General features: G+C 41.1%; 1 protein-coding gene across 1 annotated transcript in view; it reads right to left on the bottom strand.

The window, feature by feature from the left end:
• The window catches only part of luzp1 (leucine zipper protein 1), a 28,491-nt gene that overhangs the window by 12,511 nt on the left and 9,443 nt on the right, over window positions 1–6,537 (bottom strand). The window contains exon 2 of the mRNA XM_020590972.1: window positions 1,478–1,536. The gene's annotated coding sequence lies outside the window, so the exon portion shown is untranslated. The remainder of the gene's footprint in view (window positions 1–1,477; window positions 1,537–6,537) is intronic.

The following is a 6,537-nucleotide window of genomic DNA, read 5'->3' as shown; positions in this document are numbered from 1 at the left end:
ATGCAGCACTGGCTGCAGGATGGAGGAGGGGAAGAGGAGGTGGGGGAACGGGGGACGGGACATAGCAGGAGGCAGAATCACGAGGTTGTGTATCAGAGGAGAGGCATACTGAGCCATAAAGTTATGACAGATACTGTAAGTAATTACATTGTGAATGTCTGTTAAGGCAAAGAATCAACAACAACTCATTACATTTCACATCAACCATACAAAGATACTGACAAGTATTAGTTAGATTCTTGAATTTAAAACTCAGCATGGATTTTGATATGAGTAAAAACCCCTTACCTCAATTGATACAACACACTAAGTCAATATTTGCATAGTTCATAAAGCCTTGTAACATTTAAAACAGTTATGTCTTTCCTTTGAAATTACCTGGAGTGCACAGGAAACATGATATTATTTGTTGTCAGCTGCAGGGTTGTTTTTTTTCTGGAATTAACATTACAAGAACAAGTTAACTTAGACCTTGAGACAAAAGCCAATGTGGCCATCTCCCCTTCTGCCATTCGTTAAGCTGTCTACTGACTAACAGACATAAAAATGCTGCAGATCTTTTTATATAACTATCAGCAAGAAAGCATATAAGCTAGTTTCCTAAAACACCTCACTTTTTTCTTTTAAAAATAATGGAAAAAAAAATAATGAAGCTCCCGATTCTGAGAAACTTAAATACAGTGGGATGTGTTTTATAGCAGTTCAGTGACATGAGCCTTCTCGTGTTTTAATGCTGGTTTTTGGGGTCTTTGTTAGTTCCCTACTGTTTAGGATGGATTCAGCTCAAACAGGATGTGAACTAGCATCCACAATAATAAATGCATATTTAATCCAGCTCAGTGAAGATGCACAGAACACGCCTTGGATACATATTGACCCTCCTCACCTGTTGTATGAGCAGACAGCCAAGAAGACAATGACACATGCCGTCTCTGCTGACTAACCTAGCCAGATAACACACACACACACACACACACACACACACACACACCTACCTACCTATCTCTGCTGTGGATGATTATGTGTATGAGTGCACTGACCCATATGTTACAGAATATGTTACGCAGAACCATATATGCATATGTGTGCCACTCCTATGTGACTTCAGCTACAGGGAAGGAAGCACGGCGCCGGTGTATGCGCCCAGCAGGAAGCAGAGGAGGGGAGGACGAGGCAAGGAGGAGGAGTATGAGGAGGGTGAGGAGAAAGAGAGGGGTGTAGGAGTGGAGGAAGAAAAGTGAAGGGAGTCAGAGGAAACGTTTGAAATTTTGAACATTATCACCTGTAAACTGATTTTGCCGGACTTGGTGATGTGATGACCACACACACATGAATAGCTTTTAGAAAGCCATGCTTTCCCTTTTTCATTAACTGTGAAAACTTTTGCAGACTTTCAATGAAATTCTCAATATGTACACAAACAGACAAGTGCACAAACAAATCAACATTATCCAAAGTAATGGAAGGCATGACTTACATTTTAGATGTATGCTTACATCTGTGACATGTTACAGTCCTCTCTGGAAAGTCTCCATCCTGTGGTTAAGAAACAAAAGCAAGGCATGAGATTAGTAAAAGTGGACTCACTGAGCTTCATAATATCAAAACAAACTTGTGCCATGTTTCACCATTGTTATGTTTGGCTGTTGTCAGAGCCTGCGGCCGGGCTGACAATGCAGTCACTGTAGGGGATGCCATTCACGGTCACGCTAACAGGCTAAAAAAAATGAGCTAACTGCTCAGACATGGGACGCATTTGGAGGCTTTGCAATAGACTCATGCATGAGCAGAGAAGCAGCGTTTGGCCACGACAACAGAGGGGCCTATTCAGTTTTCTGAGGAAGACACTGGTGCACATACAGACACACATGCACCATTATCATAATCACAATCACACTAGAAGCCCTCATCTGCTGCAAAACATGTGCTCGGTTCCATACACACACATACACACACACACACACACACACACACACACACAACAGCCCAGACTTGGAGCATTCCACTACAGTAGCATTCCATATGTTTGGTTAAGCACAGAGAATCCAGATTCAAGACAGGAGTCTGGACTAAATTTCAAAGCTGAGAGAAGGAGGTTTTGGGGGTGGGGGGGTGCTGATGAAGAAGGACAAGGTTCCTGTGAACTGTAAGCAGTGACAGGATGCTGAAGTACTTACAACAATGCATATGCTTTAAAAAAAAAAAAAAAAAAAGACAAAAATGATTAATTACAGTTGCCTGTTTTTTGTATTGATTAACTAATCGTTTCAGCTCTCGTCCAAAACATGAGGTAATTCTTCAATTTCCCACCTAAAAAGATGACTCAAATCTGAAAGTCCACACATTTGAGCAGCTGGAACTCCTGGATTTTAGCTTATAATTTACTTTAAAGATTAATCAATAACAGCAACTTTTGCTAATAAATTTTGTGTTGACTGGCCAACCTACTTCAGGTCTAAAAGAGTAAAACAATAAAGCGACTCTTTCATATTCCAGTGAAAACTGCTCAGAAAGACGTTTAGTCGCAAGGGATTTGCTCACAGTAGCTAGTGATGGACACGGGACATCAGTCTTTTAGTTGCTCCTGCCGCTCTCTCAACTCTTCTCTGCGTCATCCTGCCTGTTTACTCTTCTTTTTAGGAACCAGACGACCCGGCTACTCTGCACTCAACTGCACCGGCTTAACACACAGGTTCTACCAAATTGTGTCTCACACCATTCTCACAACAATGCTTCTACACTGTAATAAAGCAAAATGAGTACAAAACCAGCCTTCTGTAGGCTGCACGTTTGATAAATAATCTTCTTAAATAAAATATGCAATTTAACAAATGAGATCTGACACATTCTTAGGATTGCTAAGGATGCCAAATACCCTAGTGACCAGAGATCAACCTGTAACCAAACATCATCCTCTGCTCCCACTCGCTTCTACTCATGCACATATCATGTGTCAGGTGGAGGAGGAACCATAACTGTGTGAGGTGGCAATTCCTGAAATAGTCGCCGGGTTGTTTCACACTTTTCCATCACAGTAAGTGTCATTTCTAGCACACCAAACACTTGTGTCCACTCCATGTACACTTCTGTATCATGAAGAAAACTTCAAAACTCTAATCTTCTAGCTCTGGACTAGGCTTGAATTTATTAGCCTATAATAAAAGTACACTGCATTCAACTTTTATGCAGTGGATAAACACTTCACTTCAAAAAAATTCATTTACATCTTGATCATAATCATTAAATTTGAAAACAGAAATTTGAAGATTGGCAACATCATTACAGTACGATTGCACTGATGATGTATGTATGGATAAATTATAATATTGATTTATTGTCCAGTCCTAATATCTTTATCATGATGACGTTGTTTCATTTTATTGTTGGACTTTTGTTCATATTTGTATTTTGGTAACTGGAACGTACTGCATTACATAAGCACAATGTCTTGCAGGACATGCTTTAATTAAAAGCACAAAAATGTATTTCAGACAAGCACAGATGCTCATTTAAGTGTTAAGTTATTGTTAACTTATTTCAAAGGCAATATGGAAAAAGAGAAAGGATAAATGAATCACACTGATTAAACAAAAGAGGAAACAAGGGTGAGCAACAGAAGGAGAAAAAGGAGGTCATGTTCAGTTTCCTCCACTGGAGAACATTTCAAGACATGAAGCCCCATCCTGGGTTCCACTAACTCTCCCTACCATCAGGTGGTGGCACGCCTTGTTTGCATGGGAGCCCCTTTCCTGTGAGTGATTAACAGAACAGAGAGTGTATGTATATGTATATGTATGTGTACGTGCACACTGGGATTGCAGTTCAGATATGTCTGGGGTTGTTTTGACTGCTTGGGGAGGAAAGGAATGCCCAAATCAAACACAGTGAACAAGATGCCTAGAGAGACAGAGTGAGAGAAGAACAAGGAAAGAGACAGAGGAGCAGAAAGAACAAGCAGATACTTAAAGAGGAGGATGATGGGAAGGGACAGGAGGCAGAGATCTAGGAAGCAGCAGACAGTAGACCCTAATAAAAGGTGGAAGGAACACTAGAGAGGAAAAGAACATGACTGATAATTAATTTGGTGTCACTAAAGGCTGCAAACAACATTCCTTCTACTGTTATGTGCATGCCAGCCCAGCAGAGCAACAAGGTGGAGCAAGAATTCTGTCTACTAATGAGCTGTCAGGTGGAAAACCATCCACCTCTTTAACTTCACTGTGAACCTGCAGAACCTGTCCTGATATCTAATGGCTTACAGCCCTGTAGCCCTCCCTGTTCCACAAACAACAGGCTTTCACACACTATACTGCTGGTTACACACATTGCAGACTATTATTCAGTTATACAACAAGTGCAATACATCAACCAGCAATGTCACAGAAGATCTTTGATGTCTTAACTTCACAGCAAAAAGCCGACAACATAGAAACTGCCTGGCATGTAAGAACCTTTACAGAATGAAGAGTAAAAACAAGTAAACAACCAATAAGATTTCACTGTCTGACATACTGCAGATGTAGAATACCTTAACAAATATAATGAAATGATACTTTATTAATACCAAGGATGCTGCAAATAAATTACTTGTGCAAGATGAAGAGCTGAGTTTATCAAACTCTGTATCACCTCTGTCTAGGCCACTTGGACTCTGGGTAGTAAAGGTGGCACTTAAACACACTGTACACGCCAATGGCCAACTAGCACGTAGGTTCTACGCCTGGATGAGAGAAATAACTCTCCCTACCATCAGGTGGTGGTGGTGGTGGTGGTGGTGGTGGTGGTGGTAACTGTTTTTGACAATGAGAAGGTGAAAGAAGAGGAGCTAGCCTGAAAATACAAGCTGTAAACAAAGCAGCTCTCATTCACAGCAGCTGCCGTTTATACCTGATTCTAACTGAGAATATGCCTGATAAGAATTGCAGCTGGCACTAACTCAGCCCTTATTGTTTTAAAAATAATCAGGTATTTAACTGAATAAAAAAAAAAAAACATCTAAAATGTATTTACTGTTTTATTTTATATCTAGTGAATTTTGTGACACAGATATGGCTACATGGTCACGTTTCAGACTTGTATAAATAACGAGGAAAACTTTACTAGGTGCACTGCACTGCTCTTATTTTCCAGTACTTCTTTCACAAAGATCTTTGTGTGCGAGCTGGACCCTGCCCATGCAGGAATGAGCCGTTCCTTGACTGACAGAGCAGAAGTGATAGGGCACTATTGTTTCCTTTTAAGGTCAATTGTGTCTGAAATGCTTGGCATGGCTGGGAGTACAGATGGAGCTGGCTGGCAGGAGAGATGAAACACTAATTTAACTGCATTCCTTGGTGCAGGTCCACACCTAGAGAAAGTGTGAGGGGAAAGAGATGTAACGAAAGAGTAGGTGAAAGTATTTAAGACATTGAAAGTATTTAAGACATTGAGAGAGAGAGGAAACTGGAGATGAACAGTGTTATGATTTGAAGGTTAGGTAAGAGAGAATAAAAAAGTATGACTGGAGAGTGAAAACAAGGAAGTAAAACCTGCAGTGTTTGTCCAAATGGGTGGGCAAGAGTCATTGTCTGCTGTACCCTTGTTTGACCATGCAGTCAAAATATACACCACCGCATGTGGTAAGCCTGCTTGTCAAGGCCACGAGAAGAGGGCATTACACTTATACATACATGCTTACCCATGCAGAGAAGTAAACTTCTCCCAGGGTGACAGACAATGCTGGGTAATTCATTCCATGGCCACAAGTTCATGTGATTGATCGCTCAGCCAAAATTCATCTGAGCCATGTACTGCACCCACTGTAGGTTACTCTGGATGAGGGCATCACCCAAATGTTTAAAATACAATTTTTAAATATTCTACTCAAGAGGGGATGAGGGAGGAGGGGGGGGTCTGGTTGGCCAGACCAGCTTAGCTTCACAAATAAACCCAGACGCTGGGAGAAGCCAGCTGAAGGCTGAATCATAAAAACAAATGCCTGGTATTCCACAATGTTCAACAGCACACAAATGAGCCACTCAGGGACGTGAGAGTGTTATGGGATTCTTGTGAAACTCCTGTGTCTGAATATCTCCCTCCGCTCGTGCACACACACACACACACACACACAATGCTGGATAAGCCCATTTAAAGCTATCCAGGTTTAAAGTGTGTTATCCAATGATGACAGCACACCGACCATCACAAATTACCTAAAAGACAGAATTAGGAATGGCCTTCTTCACTATAAATATCAACCAAACATTGACTAAATGGGGTCTTTTGTCAAAACAAATGTTAGCTGACTTGTAGCCATAAAATGACGCACAGTGAGGGAGAGAGAGAAATGAAGGGACCACCAGAGGGGAGCTGATGACTCCATCACCGTTTGAGTCGCTATGCGTGTTTGTCTGCTTCAGTCTAAACAAATGGGAGAATACAGGTTGTCACTGTGAGCGATCCAACGTGTTCGTGACTCATGTATGTAATACATGATAGTCACAATCTGGGGCTATACTATTATACACCTAACTAAAGTGAAAAATGCAATATATATAA

This window comes from Monopterus albus, unplaced genomic scaffold (genome assembly GCF_001952655.1).
Source record: "Monopterus albus unplaced genomic scaffold, M_albus_1.0 scaffold13.1, whole genome shotgun sequence".
Classification (NCBI taxonomy): Eukaryota; Metazoa; Chordata; class Actinopteri; order Synbranchiformes; family Synbranchidae; genus Monopterus; species Monopterus albus.
The sequence above is the reverse complement of the archived record's forward strand: the minus strand, read 5'-3'. Positions and strand labels throughout refer to the sequence as shown.